Source organism: Grammomys surdaster, unplaced genomic scaffold (assembly GCF_004785775.1).
Source record: "Grammomys surdaster isolate TR1022 unplaced genomic scaffold, NIH_TR_1.0 125940, whole genome shotgun sequence".
NCBI classification, from domain to species: domain Eukaryota; kingdom Metazoa; phylum Chordata; class Mammalia; order Rodentia; family Muridae; genus Grammomys; species Grammomys surdaster.
The window spans coordinates 139,506-159,846 of NW_021620762.1; the positions used below are offsets into that span (position 1 = coordinate 139,506).

The 20,341-nt window shown below is 49.9% G+C and overlaps 1 protein-coding gene across 1 annotated transcript in view; it reads left to right on the top strand.

The window, feature by feature from the left end:
* The first annotated feature begins 471 nt into the window (after positions 1-471).
* Rbfox3 (RNA binding fox-1 homolog 3) overlaps positions 472-20,341 on the top strand; it is a 273,766-nt gene continuing 253,896 nt past the window's right edge. Inside the window, exon 1 of the mRNA XM_028752770.1 lies at positions 472-692. The gene's annotated coding sequence lies outside the window, so the exon portion shown is untranslated. The remainder of the gene's footprint in view (positions 693-20,341) is intronic.

The following is a 20,341-nucleotide window of genomic DNA, read 5'->3' on the forward strand; positions in this document are numbered from 1 at the left end:
ATAGTGTGGGCTTCTGAAATCTCAAAGCCCACACCCAGGGGCACGCCTCCTCCAACAAGGCCACGCCTCCTAATCCTTCCTTAACAGGCCACCAACTGGGAACCAAACATTCAAATATGTAAATAAGCCTACAAGAGCCATTCTCATTTAAACCACCACAGTGGAAAAGTAGTGGTGGAAAAGTAGAGAGGCCCGTAGGTGACTTAAGAGCTGTATGACTGTGGTCAGCACACAAAGACAAATGGAACAGTCGAAACCAACCTTCTGGATGCTGGTGGTAGATTTAGCCTGTGCCCTATGGCTTCATTCTGTGTGTGAGGCTGTGGGTAGAGAGCCCTCTCTGTCCTCACCTCAGATGATGCTATTGTCTTCCTGACTGTTGGCAGGGCCCCAGATGGACTTGACTCCTGAGCTTGGCTGTGGAGAAAGGAGTGTAAAGGAAGGAGAAGGCACACGTTATGGGTGATGGCAGAAATGGTGGAAGCAGCAGAAACACAGAGGAGAGATAGCGGGAACCCAAGGGATATTTCTGCAGGTGGCCATGTCTGTGTGGCCCCAGTCCTCCAGTAAGACCTTGCTTAGGACTGAGCAGAAATGACCGAGACACCTGGCCTAATAGAAGGAGAGGGTGGGGAGGCACCGGCTGCTGGAGACCTTGCCTGGCACACTGATTTCGTGGCAGCCACATCAGGGTGAGTTGTTGGCCAGAACCGCAGGCTGAGCACCATCTGTCAGGGCCTCCCTCCTGCCAGCTGCCTGTGCAGCAGGAACAGTTGGAGACAAGCAAAGATGCTCTGTGTGTGTGTGTGTGTATGTGTGTATGTGTTCTGAATGTATGTGTGTTGTGTATGTGTGTATATGTGTGTGTTGTGTATGTGTGTGGTCTGTATGTGTGTGTGTGTATACATATGCACACATGTGTGTGCGTGAGGTGTTGGAGTGTCAATGTGAGTGGGTGTCCTCTCTGGAGTTCTGAAGGTAGCCTTTGATGGGTTGTGCTGGGGGCTTTGTAGTCAAACACAGCAAACACAGATTTAAGGACGCACAGCAGGAGCATGGTGCCTGCTGGTGGCAGCTGAACACCCTGGGCTGGGCTGGTTGGGTTGAAGGTGGTCTCTGCCTCTCAGTGCTTGCCTTGGGTGAAGGATGCAGAGGCTTCCTGGCTACTGACCTCCTCAATGCTCTCTGTCCATCTGTACACAGAAGAGGAGCCTCTCCTGCTTTCTGGAAGCTTAGATGGGCTCTGACTTCCCCTGTGCATTTCCTGGGGAGGCTCATTTTTTATTCATCCATCCATCCATCCATCCATTCATTCATCCATCCATCCATCTGTCACAAGGATATACAATAGAAGATTCTGTCTTGACATTTCCCCAGGAAAGTGAGGAACAAGACCCAACTCTGCAGAAGGCTGCTTTGCAGGGGAGACAGGCAGGCCAGCAAACCATGCAGTGGTTTGTGCCAAGAATGGGGAGTGTATAAAGGGTGGGAGGTGGGCTTCTAACCTTGCCCATGTGAGTCCCCTTAGATGAAGTCACAGGGCTGTCAGCAGTGGCCAGAAGGACAGGGCAGGTGTTGAGGACTAGGAGCTATGGGGAGCCACTTTGGCTCAGTGTGACAGAGGGTTAAGGCAAGAGAGCTGTCAGGCTGGGGTCAGCGAGAGACCATGGGCTTCTAGAAAACCAAATAGCAGTCTGTCAGGGAGGCTGAGGAGAAGATTGGCCTAGACTGTATTTGTATTTGTATTTGTACTTAGCTTTCTTGATGAACAGGCGCAAATTAAGCCAAAGATGTCTTCAGTCACCAAACAGCAGGCTGGTGCCCTCCTGGGAACGGACATTAGCTTTCAGTGTCTTTGAAGACTCCACAAGCTTCTTGCTTTTTCTTTGCCTTAGGCGTGGCAGAGTGGTTTGCCTCAGGGGAAAGGAAGGGCCAAAAATACACACCTCAGTGACCACTTCCTTCAGCCAGGTCTCATCCATGAAGGGCCCATTCTACAATGGACTTATGTATCCGCTAGTCTACAGATGAAGTCAGTCTCCTCATGATCCAGTTGCCTCAGAATGGCTTTACCATCTGGAGACCAAGCCTTGAGTGTAAGAGCGTTTGTGTGGGATACTTCTGAACCTTATGTAACACTAGGTCTGCATTGCTGGGTTAGAGGGTGGTGCGTGTTACGGGGGCGAATCAGGCTGGGTAAAGTGAAGGGCTGCACTTCAGCAGGTGATCTCAGCTCACCCAGTAGATGCTAGGTGAGAGCACTGTAGAGAAGGGAGTGGACCCTGATCTTGAGTGTCAGATGACATGGTTAGGGTAGCTTCCATTTTAAAGGGACTCTTGAGGCTGCTGTGTTAAGGGCAGCACAGGAGGCACACACACACACACACACACACACAGGGGGCGCTGCGGTGGAGATGCTGGGTGTGGTGTAGATGGATCACTGTGTGGGAACTCGGGACAGATACTCTGGTAAGATTGACAAGCTGTCCTGGTGATGGCATGTGGGTGGGAACGCTCACATCGAGAACCATGCCAAGCACTTACAGCCGAGAAACAGAGAGATAGCAAGACGCCGCTTCTGTGGGGAAGACTGAAGCTAGTGAAATTTGACTTTGAATGTGTGAGATCCGGGTGCCTTGGAGCCTTGTGACGATGGATGACTGACCACTTGGAAGCTGGATCTCTGGTTCTGGAGCTGCGAGCGCGGGATCCATGTTGGAGGTGGAAAGAAGGGAATTAGCAGCACGTATGTCAAGTCCTGGTGGCAGATGGCTGTCTTCCCTGTGTCCCCACATAACCTTGCTTCTGTGAATAACTGGAGAGAGGGGCACTCACTCAGAAGAGGGCCCTGCCTCAGGACCTCATTTGACCTATGTGGAGGCTTCTCCCCAAATGGTCACACTAGAGAGGGGATAAAGGTTTCACTACACCCCATGTTCCCAGCTCAGGCACCCAGGCAGGTAAGGGGTGCACACAGACCTTGACAATAGATGGTTCAGAAACAGATAATGAATCCTGGGCTGGTTCAGACCTGTATCTACTCTACCCTAAGGTCCCTCCCCCAGCCCAGAAGGAGGCAAGGGGACAGATGGAGAGGATGCAGCCCAGGCCAGGAAACCTGGGGCAGGAGTCTGGCTAGGCTTGCTACACAGAGCCATGTACAGCTGGCATGGTCAGGAGGCATCTTGAGCTTCCTGGAGGCAGTGACATGAATATGAGGTGGCCTCTGCAGGCTCAGCCAGGAAAGCTGCCCGGGTAGTTTGGATAGAGAGCATGTACGGCAGGATTAGGATGGAGGGGCCCAGCATGTATGGGGATTGGATATCTTAATTCTCGATTGTCATCGAGGTGGGTCTATTGATGTCATAAGCAAATGGTGACTGCTGTGTAGCTGGAAAGCCTAGCAGGTGACTGTGCACACATTCACACATGCACACATGCACACATACACACATGCACACATTCACACATGCACACATGCACACACACACATTCACACATATCCACATTCACACATGCACACACACAGTTCACAATGCACACATTCACTCACACATGCACATTCACACATGCACATTCACACATGCACACATTCACACATGCACACATGCACACACACACATTCACACATGCACACACACACATACACACATGCACACATGCACACATGCACACATGCACATTCACACATATCCACATTCACACATGCACACACACAGTTCACAATGCACACATTCACACATTCACACATGCACACATGAACACATGAACACATACACACATGCACACATGCACACACACATTCACACATGCACACATGCACACACACACATTCACACATGCACACATTCACTCACACATGCACATTCACACATGCACATTCACACATGCACACATTCACACACACACATTCACACATGCACACACACACATACACACATGCACACATGCACAGCTGCTAGGACCCTCAGCTTCAGAGGCTTTCTCCACTTTCCACCGCTCCAGAACTCTGCTGTCCTCACAAGAGGGCTCCTCATGGGTCTCGACTTCTTCTGCCTGTCCTTCTCTCCCAATAGCCCACACTCCAATTCCTGCCTCTTTCAGAACAATCTGAACACTAAAGCATATAGTGGTCCTTTCTGGTCCCCACTCCTCCTTGGGTCCATCACTGTGCTAGGGGAGCCAGCAGGGCCCCTCCCAATCTCATGAAGCCCTTGGGGGACAGTAGGCTCCACCTGGAAGATGGTGTAGCTTTTTATGGCTGCACAATAAGCCCTTCCCCTACTCTACTCCTCCAAACACCACCATAGAGGATGGGCAGCCTAGGAGTGAGCGGGGGTTGCTGGAGAGCCTCTCCCATGGCACAGACCCCAGGAAAAGAGATTACGTGTGAGCCTGTACATCCTTCTGTCTGTGTCGTTAAGTTTCTTGTTACCCTGCCCCTGCCTGAGGGCTGGAAAAAATGTACCTGAGGTTCTGCCCAAAGTTTCTGAGACCACAGTAGAGGGACAGCTGTAGGTGGGGACTGGGTGCTGAGGCAAGGCCACAGGACATATCCGTGGGGCTCTTTCAGCTGTGAATTCCTGATCACATCCTAGGGCCTCCCCCTTCTCTGCCTCCTGCCTGTCTGAAGGAAGAGGCACTGGCTACTGGTACCCTCTCAGCCCTGCAGCAGTTTCCAGTGTTACACTGGATCTTTAGGACACAAGATGTAGCTTGGAAACCCACAATGGGATGATAGACCCACATTCCTGTGTCTCCCAACCCCCATATCCACCCTGTCCTGTTACCCAACACCTAGTAGTTTGAGCCTTTTGATTCATGTGCAAGTGATGCCTGTAAGCTCTTTCCCTTGTGGCCCATTTACGATGTTTTCTTCAGAATGAGAGGCAGGGGGTGATGCTGTAGGAGCCCGGGAGCTGACCCTAGGCTTCACATGAAACTGCCTTCCTTCAGTGTCAAAGGGAGCCATCCAAGAGAGACCACCTCCCTTCTGACAGCAGCCTGAAGGTTAGAGGCCTCCAGGACCATCATTAGGGCCTGATTGGTTGGAAAGACAGAGTCCAGGAAAGTCATCTTGTCCATGGTTACGTTCATCTCGATGAAACAGCACAGATTTGATCTCGCCAAAAGGAAAGACAAGAGAGATGGCAGCAAAGTGTGGAGAGGAGGTCCCTAGTGTGGAGTTGGGACTCTCGTTTTTGAGACATAGATGACAACAGTCATGGATACTACCAGCCTCAGGATCTATGGTCTACTGGGGTCCTGTACAAAGACACAGGGAAGCTCACGTGCTTAACCTCAGTCTTGTTTAACTCTCACCTCACGTTACCTTGTATATCTGGCTCAAAGCTCCCACCCCATCATGTCTCTCCATGGCTGGCCCAAGACCCCAGGCCCATGAAGACAGGCAGACCATCTACCTGCCTTGAGGCAAGAGCAGAAGCCTGATCTCCCTCCCTCCATGCAGAAAAAAATTCCTCTGTGTGTAGCCCCTGCCTCCTAAGTCAACATGACCTTGGCCTGCAGAGCAGAACCTAGGGGACAAAGAGGAGCCCAGTGCTGTTCTGCTCCCTGGGCTGGTCTGCCTTGCCTGGGACTCACCACACAGAGACACCCTTGGAATGCTAGAGAGAGACTACACATGGTCCTGCCCGGTGAAAACCTAAGAAGACCCTTGACACTGTGTTAGGACATCGCCTGCCAGCACCTTCCCCGAGAGACCCACCCTCATGTCTCTTTCCAGGGACCTTTTGTCTCCCTGTGGGGAAGAGTTTTCATGGGGAGTCCCTGGCTGGCTGAGTGCCTCCCATATGTTCTGAGAGACTTGCAGACACCACACCTCCTTAACAACAGTCTTCAAAATGGACTCTGATAACCTTCTGCTTCCGTACGAAGAGGACCTTTTGGGAAGTGACTCACCAGCTAATTTCTGGGTTTTAAATATCAGATTTGCCTGAAAGGAGGCACACCTGCTAAGCATCTCGGATTTCCCCTGATCCTCTGAGAGGGAGGGACACAGGATGCCTGGCAGCCAGGGTTCAGCCGGAGCAGTAATGCTGAAAGCTCCGAAGCGGAATGTGTCTTCTCAACACATAGAGACGTCGATGCTGAGCTCTGGCAGTGAAGGAGCCATTCCAAGACTACCCTGCTTCTGTATTTGTGAACCTCAAGGACCCCCCGCCCATGGGCTGCCTCTGGAGTTCATAGATGCATGTGTATACACACATGCATACATGCATGCTTGCACACACTCTATTCATAGCTACACACATGGTGCGAACATGCAGGGAGTCATCTGCTGTTATCTTCCCTGCAGTAACTGCTTCTTGAAGTTTCTATTTGATGTACACCCACAGGAAACATGCACATGTATAGGTCTTGTCAGCTCTCAGTCTGTTCTCTGTCTTCCATAAACCTCTCTGATAGTGGTCATCTGTAGGAGGAGGGTTGTGATGGTGGGGGAGGGTTATCAGGGCTCTATTTGCACTTTGTGGGGTGTATACACAGTCGCCATCACCGTGGACAGTTCCAGGTATAGGCAGAATGACATCCCAATGCAGGGACAAGCCTAAGGGGGTTGGGGAAGGATGAGATAAGGGATTCTGAGGAAGAGCCACAGACAGCAGCATATATGCTGGGCACGAACATGCACGCACACATGCACACGCGTGGAGGGCAGCACACAGGCAGGGAGGTGGCGTGAGAGGAAACAAAACTGTGGGTAATTGCTTAGCTGCCACGGGGATGTTCCCTGCTGATTTACGGCATGAGGAAAACTTGGGCTGCGATTCCTCCTCCGGTGCTTGGACATACGGTCCCAAGACACCAGCAGCCATAATTATCCACATTTAACGGAGAGCTTGTAAAATCTATTTGTCTAGAAGGAAGTGAGTATAATTGCTGTAAATTAAATAAAGACACATCTGTGGTTGGGTCATGACCTTATCCAAGTTAGCAAGGGAAGGAGGATTCTGGTCCCTATGAACCTGCACCACCAAAACCCTGCCAAGATCCCAGGTTTGCTACTGCTTGTGTCCCAGTGAGTCAGCTGTACCTCACTGCTTGCTCCACACAGCACTACCCTCTTCTGTATCCAGGACAGGAATGCCTCCTTAAGCAGCAGGTCTGAGCTGAGTGGTTTTGCCTCTCAGACTTGGGAGACATTGTGTGGCAGCCATTGGCCCAGCCCCTGTCCACCTCTTCCTGCCGTGGCCAGCTTATCTCTGGGTTCCTCTTGTAGCTTACTCCTCCTGGTAGCCTGAGCTGGCTGCTGCTATGGGCACACCAGAGTGCTAGCACGGTTCTCTATGCTGCCTTCCTTCTTGTTCTCGGCCAAAGGAAGCAGACCCCTGGTGGCCTGATTGTGTTAACATCTGAGCACCTTCTGTGAGGCAATCACCCAGGCGCCTTTCTTTATGAAGTTGCTGATGAAGACTCAGATGGAGGAGATATGGGGGATGGGGACCTTCCTGTAGTGCAGAAAAAACTTGGCCAGTATTTGGCATGGAGATGTGTGTGTGTGTATGTGTGTGTGTGTGTGTGTGTGTGTGTGTGTGTGTGTGTAGTGGAGGAGGCAGGAGCTGGCAGCTGATATCCTCTGAATGAGGCCAGCAATGTCCCAGTCACTTTTATAAACATATTTTGGGGGTTGAGAAGACAGCTCAGCTCGTACACACAAACACAAGGAGCTGAGTTTAGCCATGAGTGCCCAACTGAAGAGCCGAGTGTGACTGGTGCCTGTTTATAATCCTAGCACCTGGGAGGCAGTTCCCAGAGGCTCACTGGCCAGACAACATGACCTAATAGGCAAGCCCCAGTTCCCAGTAAAAAGAGACCCTGTCTCCAAAAACAAGGAGGTGGTCCTGAGAAATGACACATGAGATTGTCCCCTGGTCTCCAGCAGCGTGCACACACAAACGTGGGTTGATTATTTTTATAACTGTGGTAAAACATATTTAATAGTAAAGCTAGCGTTATGTCTTCAGTTCAAGGTACCATATGCGCTCAGGGTTAGAGTGCCAACTGTCACCATCCAGTTCCAGAACAAGTGATCCTCTGGCTTCCATCCCCATCCCTATCTTTCTCCTCCTCCTTCCTCCTCCTCCTTTCTGTGTCTGTGAGCTAGGAACCCTGTAGAGAGATCCTTCAGGGGTCTCTGGGAGTCATTTCACCCATCACATCTTCAAGACATATGTGTGCCGTCATGGGTCAGAGCGCCTCCCCTTTCCCTTCCCTTCTCTCGTGTGTGTGTGTGTGTGTGTGTGTGTGTGTGTGTGTCTGTGTCTGTCTGTGTGTCTGTCTGTGTGTTTGTGCTTATATGCATGTTCGTATGTGTGTGGAGGCCTGATGTCATAACAGAACCACATTATACATGGGACTGTGGTACCCGGGAGGCTCTGCTTCCCCTGCTGTTGTTTGTGGTGACATATAATGACCTGAGATGTTCCAGGCTCCAGGACTCACAGAACCTGTCAACAGCAGGTGGGGTCAGCCTCAAGGCCACACGGGTCCCCTCCACTCAACAATGGCACAGATACCCCACAAGAATGCAAGAAGACCTTGGGCTGTTCAGACCCCAGCCTACAGTCTGGATATCTCTAGGTTCTGACAAGTTTATCTGTGCCAGGCTTTAGTTATTAGAAATATATCTGCATATAAAACAATGGAGATCTTGCCCCAATTTGCTAAATTTCAGCTGGCCACCTTGAGGTCTGAAGCCTTAGCTGGGGCCTCAGGGACAATGACCCTCTGATGTTTGTTGTGGAGGTGGTAGAGAGGGTGGTCTGTCTCTGGGCAGCCGCTTGAACCCTGAAGACTCCAAATTCTGAGATGGAATTACACCCTGGAAGGGTAGGATGAGGTTCTGTCTCACGTGTGCAGGGGGAGTCACTGTTCCTGAGCTTGGTAGCCATTGTTCCTCTGCTGGCTAACAGGCCTGTGTGAAGGCAGCTGGCACATCAGTAGTTGGGAACCCTCTGGGGACAAAAGGCTAGACTACAGTGACCTCTCCTGTGGCTGTCACTCATGTCTTTGAGGAGCTGAGGACCACATTGGCTGTCTTCAGCCCACTGCCAGACTGTTGCTAAATGGCTCCTCCTAGCCACAGGCAAAAGCAGCTGCCTGGGCTGAAATCACAGGTGCTGACAATGAGCCACCAGCCTGAGCATCATGTCACAAGACCCCCACTCTGCCCAGACATGCTAGGGGATTTCCCTGAGGCGGGGCACTCTCCTCTGGGTTTGCATCTTTTCATATGATGTCACCCTGGAGGTCCTTTCCTGGCTTGCTCTGGCACGCCCCAGACTGGAACCTGAACTGGAGCAGCTGGCAGACAGACAGGCAGACAGCAGACCAACTGACACACGGGCATGAGGCCAAGAGAAGGGAGGCAGCAGGTGGGATGAGCATGGATAGATCTCCCTTCACCCTGTGCGTAAGCATGGCGCCCACCTGTATGCCCGTGTTGGGATAGGGTCCGTTCCCAGGGGCGTGCATTGGGGATTCTGTGCGTTAATCCATCTTTGCAAGGAAAGGGGGAAATTATTCATAATTAAAAAGTAATAATAATGTGTTGTGAAGGAACTCGGCAGCACGTTACCCAGAAAGAAGGGGGGGGAGGGCAGGCAGTCTATTTTTAATGGTCTCCATGGCAACAGAGATTTTGTTTACACTGATTTTTCCCCCTAGTTCTTCGTCGAGGCAATTGCTGATTTGCATTTTATTGGAAAATGTAGCCTGCGAGTCCCTGAGGTGGGCAAGGGGCCCTAGTGTCTGGAGAGCCTCTCTTCCCACCCCAGGATGCTTCTGAAGCCTTCTGTGAGGCTTCAGGACCTGGGGGAATGGCAAAGCTGAGGCTGATGCACCTGTGGGACGCTTCCTTCCTGCAGCCTGGACCACCTCACTCTCCTCGTCCATCCCTATCCTGTGTGGATGCTGCTTGCATCCTACAGCTAACACTGGTTCCTCAAAGTGTGGTTGCCCCCGACGACGACGACGAGCAGATGCTCATGTACTCAAGTGGTGCCTAGTGAACCTTCTCCTCAATGTATCTGGTCAATAAAAGGCTAGATCCTGTGATTGGGGGGTTGAGGAAGAAAGGTGGGACTGTAGGTTTGAGAGGAGGTGGCAGGGAGAGGTGGGGAGAAGACAGGAGGAAGAGGAGGAAGCCACGACGGACCAGAACCACATGGCCAGGAGAAGCAGCAAGTAACATGAGGCTTTATAGCTGGGGAATAAGTTAGAATAGCCCAAGATCTAGGCATACAGTTTGTAAATAAGATACCTGGTTTGTGTGTCTTTTATATGGACTTAGTAGAACTTTAATCCCACTGCCATGCCCTCCATGACCACGGACCTGCTCTACAGAAACCCATACCACCTGCACGGGTCAAGTTCCCATTGTCTCTACCTCCTGCTGTTCCAGGCAGGTGGGGGTGTCTGGGCACAGAGCCCAGGCCACCGGCAGAAGAGCAGATGGACACCAGCAGTCCACCCTGAGGAAGCCAATGTGAGTGGATGCCGGCCAGGTCCCAGAAGGATGGCGCATACCAGACGTGCAGGTGTGCATGCTCCCTGCCCTCAGACCTCAGTGCCTAGCAGGCTGCCTTCTGGCATCTGTTCCTGCCCTCATCTAGGTGTGGACCCACCAAAGTGTCTCTTGCTGTAACTGCATCTCAGCCATCACTGGGGCGCTTGTTCCCACTGGCCTTGGCTCTGAACTAGCCACACTTGGAAGAAAGCCTGCTGGCCAGATGCTTCTACCTGACAGCAGGTGCACTGGGTAGCTTCCCACAGTTCCTGAAACAGCCTTGCCCACTGCTCAGGCAATAGCCTGAATGTCCACACCTCCCCGTGTCCCTCTACACCAAGACGCCTTCCTGTGTCCCACTATATCAAGACATATAAGAGGCAAGAATCTAGAAAGCCTCTGGCTGCAGCGTCCAGTAAGGGGAGCCTGCAGTGTCTGCCATCTGCTCTGTATTCTTCCTTCAGGACGCTGTGAGGAGATGAGCTTGTGCAGCCTTCGGAACCACATGCAGCTTCCCTCACAGACACAGGACTGCCCAGGAGGTCAGAGTAGCTTTCCTCAGTGGGGAGGCCACCACATCATTTAGGTTCTCTGTCCACGTCTTTCACATGGTGCCAGCGACACACTTGGGCATCCCTTCATACCTTTCAAACCCGCAGAGCCTCTGGGAAAGGCTAGTTCTTGTTTGTAGGAGAGGCTGAGGGAGACGCTGTACTCTTTGGTGGTTCCCAAATCCTTGTGGGATCCTGATGTGTGTGCATACACAGAGGGCCGATGAGTCCTCCTGTATCATCACAGGGATCATATCACATATATGCACAGGCATGTAACATACACATACTTATCAACAAGTATGCACACACATGAACATCACATGTGCACCTATAACACATTAAAAACACATCAACACATGTGAACTTGCATAGCCATATGTATAAATACATGTGGTACATATCTGAGTGTATACATACCACATGTTCATATATGCTTACATATTGCATACATATATTCATGTGCACACGTATACACATAGCTATTATAGACCCATGTACATACATATGTTCAAAATGTGTCTATTTGCTACAGAAATTTATACACACATACATATATACACATACATACACACAAACATGCAACATGTGCATATGTTCCACATGTATTTACATCTTCACTCATACATCCATGTATCATGCCCATACATGTTCATATTAGTGCTCACATGGATATCATGTATTCAGCCTGTCATACATATCACACACACTTATACAAAGTATACACTCAGATATCTACCACATATATTTATACACATGTATTCATAGACCCATGTGGCAGTTCATTCACACACATAATCACATTAAAATTCATGTGTGCATGTTCACATATATGTAAGCATTTGGACAATCACCCACATGCACACAAATTTATGCAAAATATATACAACACATGTTCATATTAAACATGCTACCCACAAACATGCAGCAGTGTAGCATGCACCTTCATGCACATTACATGCTTATGCACACATAGTCACATATTTGCTTTCATTTGATCCATGCATACAGACCACACACAGTCATACACAATAAACACATGTAACACACACACTCACATACACATGTACCCATGCATCACAACCGTCACACACATATACATTAATATAAATACATAAATACAAGGAAAATTATGATATTTCTATCAGCTTTGGGCTTACCTGTTTTTATAATTGTTCTTCTTCTTCTTATCATTGTTATTATTAATATTATACATACATACATACATACATACATACATGTTCTCATATGTCTAAGCATTTGGGCCATGAATACACAACACATGTTCATACAAAATATACATGCAACATGCCACATACATTCATAATGCATATATCCATACAGCATGCACCCTAACACAGATACACACTAACATACATGTACATATATGTTCACTTCTGAATTAGTTGCCTTCTTTTGCTGTGATAAAGCTGTGTGACATATAGAACCGTTTATTTTGGCTTATGGTTCCAGAGGGATGGGAGTCCATCTTGGCAGCATCTGGCAGGCATGGCAGGAGAAGCTGGAAGCTGAGAGCTCACATCTCAACCATGAGCATGAAGTAGAGAGATTGGACTAGAAATATCTGTAAACATTCAAGCCATGTACATGCACCACACATGTTCATACAAATGCACATTTAACATACTACATGCCTTCATATGCATATACATCTATGCAGCACATACCTTCACACACATGCACTTTAACATACACACACAACACGCATATTCATAGATATGTTAGCATTCAGCCTGAGCATATATACCATAGACATTCATGAAAAATATACATGCCACATGCTACACACATTCATAATCTACACAGTCATTATATGTACATACACACACACACACACACAAAACACACACACATAAGCCTATATATCTCACTACACACAGTTACATGCATGTACAGCCACCCATGTGCACACCACACATTCACACACATGTACACATACACGAAACACATGCATCCATATCACACATATCACATACACACTGATCTCCGTATGTCACATTTCACTGGCCTGCATGTTGAAGCCATGTGACTGTTGGCTGCATGAATGAATGAAGGGATGAATGAATGAATGTGGCATGTCAGGCCCTGCAGGCAACCAGAGAGACACAGACAATGAGTGGGGGAGAGGGACAGGTAGGGAAAAAGAGAACTACACTTCCTGTAGACGTTACCAGGAGGCTATCTATTGGCATTAAAAATCAGCAGCTGTCCCATGATGCCGTGTGGCTCCATCAGCAGATTCCAGAGGTATCGGGGTGAGGGGGCCTCAGGAGCCAGACAACATCCTCACAGCAGGCCATACGCTGATGTCACCAGTGTGCACGCCTTATCTGACGGGGCTCCTGCACCTGGCCGGCCACATTAGTGGCACGTTAGAAACCACTGCCAATTCTAAGGCTCATCACACCTACTCTGAGTTTTCAGACACACCCATAACTAGTTGCCTAATGTACCTCTTGCCTAGAATGTCTCATGTGGACAAAGGAATGGCGCCAATTTCCTTCTGCCAATGGGTCCCAGAAGGTCAAGTCTACCAACAAGTAGCTGGTTGTCTATTTATTTGTACACTAGACCTTTAAAAAAAAAAGAAAAAGAAAATAACAAGTTGTGGTGGTAAAAAAAAAATTGGAGCCCTCTTACCAGGCCGCTGGGGTTTAGGACTGTGAAAAGGGCTAATTTTGTGTTAGACAAACTTCACTGCAGTAAATAAAAATAATGAAACCATTAATAACAGAAGAATTCATTACTGAGAGAGGCCACTAACTCAAGGAAAATTATGATATTTCTATCAGCTTTGGGCTTACCTGTTTTTATAATTGTGATTATTATTATTATTATTATATACATTTGGTGTTGATTCAACCAAGCTCTGGGAATCTCGCTGGTACATACTTCTTACTAATAGACTATCATAGATGCCTTCTGTGATGTAGTACCTCCTAGAGAGCCACATTAAGATCCTGTGATCTGGATATCTTTGAATCTGTGGGAGTCTCGGGTTCCTGGGTGACCCTGGAGCTTGACCTGAGCCCAGGTTACCTCAACCACTTACTGCCTGCCCCGACCGAGAGGCTCTTAATGTTTTCTGTGTAAAGTTTCCTGATGCTTTTACCTCGCAGACCAGCCTCCCCACCTGCGCAGCTCAGAACCACATGGGGCTCTGTGTTTGCGTTGCTGGTGATGTCATCTGTCCCCCTCTGTTACGGTAGGTCTCCTATGGCCAGAGACTATGTAGTCACAGCTGTGCTGTAGGTCATGGCCAGGTGTGCCATTACAATCCAGCGGGCACTGCTGTGAATCCTAGTGTGGGCTAGGAGGTGGTGCCCTGGGACCCTCATTTTACAGGTGAGGAAATGGTACTCAGACAGAAACAGCTCTTGCTGTGGTCTCCGAGGAGACAGGATGGGACACATTACACTGACGGCATCCTCACTGTGACGAACCCAGGAGGTGCCTTATCACTTGAGCCACCGGAGTCCAGGAGGAAAGGTGTGGCTTTGTCTTTGCATCCTGACCTCTAGCCCAGGCCTGGGTCATGTTACATAAATGAATGAACACTGTCCCTTTCCTACCAGGGAAACCTCTGAGTGCAGGGTCCTCTCACAAGCTCTGGGGAGGTTCTCCTCCCTCTCCCCCAAATTCTAGAATGGCATCAGCATCCAGTTCATGTTGAGTGACCTCTTTCCCTTTCCTTCCTCCCTTTCCCCTCCATCCTTTCTCCTTCCCCCTTCCCTCCTCCTGCCTCTGTAATTTTTAAGAAGTCCCTCACCCCTATATTCATTTTCCAGAGAGATCCCCTTGCTACTCTCCTCCCTACCATGAATGCAAGTCCCAGTGTGGGACTTTGACTGAGTTGTCATGACTCTTCCTGGATCCCCAATCAGATTGCTTGCTTCTGCAGAAGAAGGCAAAACTGACTTTGGGAGCATGTGGCCGGCCCAGAGTTCATCACCTGGAAGCCCATGCCCCAGTCATCCCTCCCAGTCCTTCAATGAAACCTTCATTTATTTACCAATAGGGGCAAACCTCCAAGACTCTGTCCAATAGTGGGGTGACTGACTTGTTCACTCAGCATCTGTGTGGTTTGCAGCTGCTTTTACTAAAAACAAGTAAATACACTCTACTCTGACTCAGGGAAGGGCAGTGGCCTGTGCCCTACTTCCTGGAAGTTCATGAAACTCACGTCCCTCCTTACACCCAACACATAGAGCATGCAGTAGCTTGTATTTCTTTGTATCCCTCTATGCCCAGATATAGTACTGATGGCTGCATGATACCAGCCTTTCCCCTTGAGGGCAAGCTCCTTAAGTGAATAGTGGGCTCCTGGATATGGTAAGTGGGACCTTAGTCACACTTCCATGAAGTTTGTCCCGTGACCATCAGAAGATAGATGGCAGCTAGTAAGATAGTTCAGTGGGATAAAAGGTACCGCTGCCAAGCTTGACGTCCTGCATTGGATGCCTGGAACCAACACACACACACACACACACACACACACACACACCATTCATTCTAGATAGATGGATGGATAGATAGATAGATAGATAGATAGACAGACAGACAGACAGGATGAGAGCAAGATGAGAGGCAAGTCCTCAGTGCTCCAGGAGGAGGGAGATGCCATCATAGACAGGTACAGGTGCTGTAGCAGACCTCAGAGGCTGACTGTCCTGGGCAGAATGGGGACACCCAGTCAGAGCTGCAGATAGGACCTGGAGCTTTCGATCCTGTGCTGACTCTGACTCCATTCCTGAGGTAGGCACAGCTGGAGAGAAGGCATGAGTCTGGGTTTCTTCCCCATCTCTATCCCTGAGAGAAATAACATAGAGGAGTAAAAACATCGCTTCTAGGATGGATCCAACCTGAAAGATGTTTTTGTGGATGGATGGGTACAAGCCCAGAGAGGAAAACCACCCAATGTCCAGCAGAGAAGCGAGCCATGGAATTGTCTCTTAAGGGGAGGTGCAAGACAATGACAAATGGTCAAAGAGTGTCTGTGAGAGGGAGTTGAGACCTGAACCTCCGTGTACACACAACCAGATGTAGAGGACATGATTCCACTTCTAGAGGGACGAAGAACAGGACACACAGAAAGCAGAAACCATGGTCGTGTCAGGAGTCGTGTATAGAGGCCAGGAAGTGACTGAAGAGGCTTCTGGATTGGGGTACAGGCTGCATCCAATGGGGTGCAGGCTGCATGGGTGCATGGACTTGTCAGTTTGAGTGTAGGGAGTGGGGTATGTAGATTTTTACCTTAAAAGAAAAATAAAAGGGTTGGAAATAAATGCAGAGTTCTAGTTACTAAGTAGCAGGCTGATGCCCCCCAGAGAGTGTGGGGCCTGTAGCTGACTTCCGCATGCATCAAAGATAATAAACAAAGTTGATAAACACTCTTGAGGGAAGATGAGCTGACTGTGACCAGGCAAGCAGAGAAAGGGTAGCCCACTGGGACTGCTGGGGATACGGCATCCACCCTACTGACTTCTCTGTGCCTCAGGAAACATTTGCCACAAAGCACTGGTGAGAAACTGGTCACAAAAAAAAAAAAAAAAAAAAAAACTCACAGTGGGCTCTTTCCAGAAACACGCAGTGGGCAAGCAGGCTGGTGTGGACTGGCTACTTTGTGCCCTGCTCTGTCAGTTGGGGAAAACCTCAGTTTCCACCAGCAGGGCATCCTAGAGTCCAGGCTAGGTTTCAGGACCGGAGGAGGAGCCAGGCGGTGCAGCATAGACACCCCACTGGGGTCATCCTAGAGTTCGCAAAAGGGTAGAGGCAGCCTTCCCAGCCAAGAGACTCCTGGGAAGGTCTGGCAGGCTGTAAGCCAACCAACCATCAGTTCTAGGCAGCAATTGGGCCTGCAAACCCAGAGCTGAGGGCCTGCTCTCAAAGACGGGGAATGAGATCTTGCTTCCTGATAGATAATAGACAGACTGCCCGTGCCAAGCTCCAGGGAGGAATATGGTCAGGCTCCGAGAGAAGAGGGCCCAGCTGCAATCACTCTCAGCAAGTGATAAGCATCCTCTGGGATGCAGGAGGACCAGAGGACATCCTGGTGGTGGGCAGGGTAGTCCTTTAGACTACAGAACAAACGAGAGGCCTTTAGGACCATAGCCAGGTCCGAAGGTCCACCTTATCCTCTCTGCTGTGCACGGCCAGTGAGAACAGCTCTTACTGAGGATGTGGCAGGGTCAAACATCCTGGAGAAATGTTATGATTTAGGACTCAGAGAAGTCACACACCAACCAGCGCAGCGCTAGGTGTCCACTGACCTGTGGTTAACGCTAAACATGTGCTCCAAGGCCAGACCGCATAGCCTGGTGGAGTCAACACCTGCCATCTGATTGCCCCAACTCACGCTTCTGGTATTTCTGCACCAGATGAAGCCTAACCCATTAAGCAGCTCCCAGGCCTCCACGTGCTGTTTCTGTTCATTGGAACCCTCGCCGCCATGTGGCTCCTCCTTTCTCCACCTCCCCGGGCCACGCCCATCACAGGAGCCCTCCCACTGCTTTCTCCGTGCGCTCCTCGTTAATCCCTGTCAGCTGCAAGCAAACAAACTCCCCGCTCCATTTATTTCACGAGCCTCCCAATTTAATTAGGTTTTCCAGTTTTTCGCCTGTCCTGGGCCAATCAGTCCTTAAAACAGTGGAGGATTCATTTCCAGCTGCTGTCAGAAGGCGGCTCTCCTCAGTTAGAAAAATAATTAACCCATCATCACACATTGGGGGTAATGAATCTGTGTTTTCCGTTCGCTAGCAGGTCATTTGTATCCCTCCATACTGGCAAAGGAGGTGCGAACCAACTTCCAGCAGACGCTGTTTCCCTAACACCTTCATCCTTCTCTGGGGAGCCCGTCCCCCTCTTGGCTGGGGTGGGGTCGGGGCAGCAGGCACTGAGGACCCGAAGTCTCTCTATGGTTCCTGGTGCCCAGCCACAGAAGTCATTTGCTTCTGCTCCCCAAACTACTTTCTGGAGTCCACAGTAGGTGTGACACATTGGGGAGCTGTTGTAGGGTCCTGTGGCGCTTCCACCTGTGACCTCAGTTCCAGGCTTAACAGCAGTAGCTTCCCTCGGCATCTCTCACAGCCTGGAACCAGAAAGCCAGGAAGGAGATATCCGCAGCCCCTCCCCCGCCGGAGAACCCTCTCGCTCCTTTTGGGTCTGTGGTTCCCAGCCTTCCTTGGTGTTCTTTGACTTGTGGACACATCACTCCAGCGTCTGTCCAGGGTGTCCCCACAGCCTTGCCCCAGCTTCATGGCAACAGCGCGATCCTTACCACCTCTGCTTCCCACACTTCCGGTTACGGTGGGTCTGAAACTATGAAGCGGAAAATTTCAGAAATAAACCATCCATAATTTCCAAGTAATTCTTATTATGCTGTACCATCAGAATTGTTCCCTTTTATTAGCTACTTATTGTTGGTTACCATCTCTTACTGAGATTAATTTGTAGATCAAACGTCATCACAGGCGTGAACAGGAGAACCTAGTGACTATGTAACAAGTTCAGTGTAACACTGTATCTCAGTCGTCCACCATGGATCTTGGATATGACCCCATCTGATGGGCATCGTGAGTCATGTCCCCATGGATAAGGCAATAACCACACATCTGTGAAGTCTTTCTAGATAAGGTCTGGCCATCAGAGGTACACATTATAACCCATCATAAGCAGTTTGCCCTTTGGGCTGTGTGCCCCTCATCCAGGCACCTTTAGATCTCCTTCTCCCACAGCCTGCCCTGTGTTCCTGAGTGTAGTGGGGGAGGTCTGTAACGGGGAGGTCAGCAGGCTGTGTCTGCTGGATCAAGCCATAGCACCCGTGCCTGGCTGTTCATCTGTAATGCTGTCTGCCATGGGTCAGCTGTTGGGTTGTGCTGTGGGGTGCTCTAGGATCCTGTGGGGGCTCTTGGAGGGATGCACAGACCCGTCTTGGAGCAGGCTCAGCATGGTATTGTGATGGGGGATCTAGAATAAATAGTCTGTTGGGGTGCCCCACCCTTTAAAGGACACAAGGGAACTGTGGTCTTCTCTCCCATTCAAACACGGTGTCTCAGCTGGGACTCACCAGAATGTGAAATAAGGTGTTTGCATTTAAGGATCCTCTCAAGGTTGTATTATTGACTCACTGGCTGGCTGACTGATTGGTTGATTGATTGATTGATTGATTGATTGACTGACTGATGTTTGAGCCCATGGTGTGTGAAGGAGTCGCTCCTTTAGGCTGATTCTGCCAGGAGTTGGCCTCTTTGAAGACTGTATTACCAATCTCTCACCACTTGGTGGCGCCCACAAGCAGCCAATGAGCAAGGGCTGGGTACCAAAATGTTGGGTGTGATTGGGATCCTGCTGATCCCTCCAGCCATAGAGAACATTCCCAAGTGCTTACCTTTCTGCTTGCTCTGCCACTTCAGAAGTTACCTCCTGTCACCCACCGTCATCCTAAAAGAGGGTTCGGGGACTGCCGCTGTGTGTAGCTTCCCTTTAGAGGACTCTAGCCTGTGATTTCAAACTTGAGTATGCCCTTACCTCTCTTTCAAGAACTCAGTTTTGTCTGTGTTCTCCTGTGTGTCTGGTGTTGTGGCTTTGTGTGTTCATTTGCCATTACTTTGACGTTGGACGTGTGCCTCCCTGTCTCCCTTTGTGGAATGGGAAAGCAATGGTCCTAGGGAGGGTTGTGCCTGGTACTCACTGCCTGCCAGGGCAGCGTCTCACCCTCCACCATAAGCCATGGCCTCTGTGGTGTGGGCACTGAGCCTGGAACAGGGTACAGCCCTCAGAACACCTCTCCATCCCCATAAAGCTACTGGACAGGGTCACTTACACATGTGGTTGACACACAGCAGGCTTTCAGCAAGTGCCATTCCTAGAAGCACTGAAGAAGTGTGGGCACAAGGGCATATGCTGCTTCTTCCAGCAGAGACTGGCCAGTCCCTTAGGTGTGGTTCCTAGGGATCAAGACAGAGCCTCTCCACATTTGTGACGGAGGCCCCATGTTTCCCTAGGACTCTCTGTGTCCCAGATCTCTACCCACCACCACATCCAATCCTGGGGAAGTAGAGTGCACAGACTCGGGGAATACCTTCCACCTGTAGAATCCAACTCCTCTAGACATTTGGTTCTGCATACACTGGTACCCTACTGGTGCCAGGGGAGCCAGGACGGAGAGGCAGCATCCTCTCTCCTCTCCTCTCCTCTCCTCTCCTCTCCTCTCCTCTCCTCTCCTCTCCTCTCCTCTCCT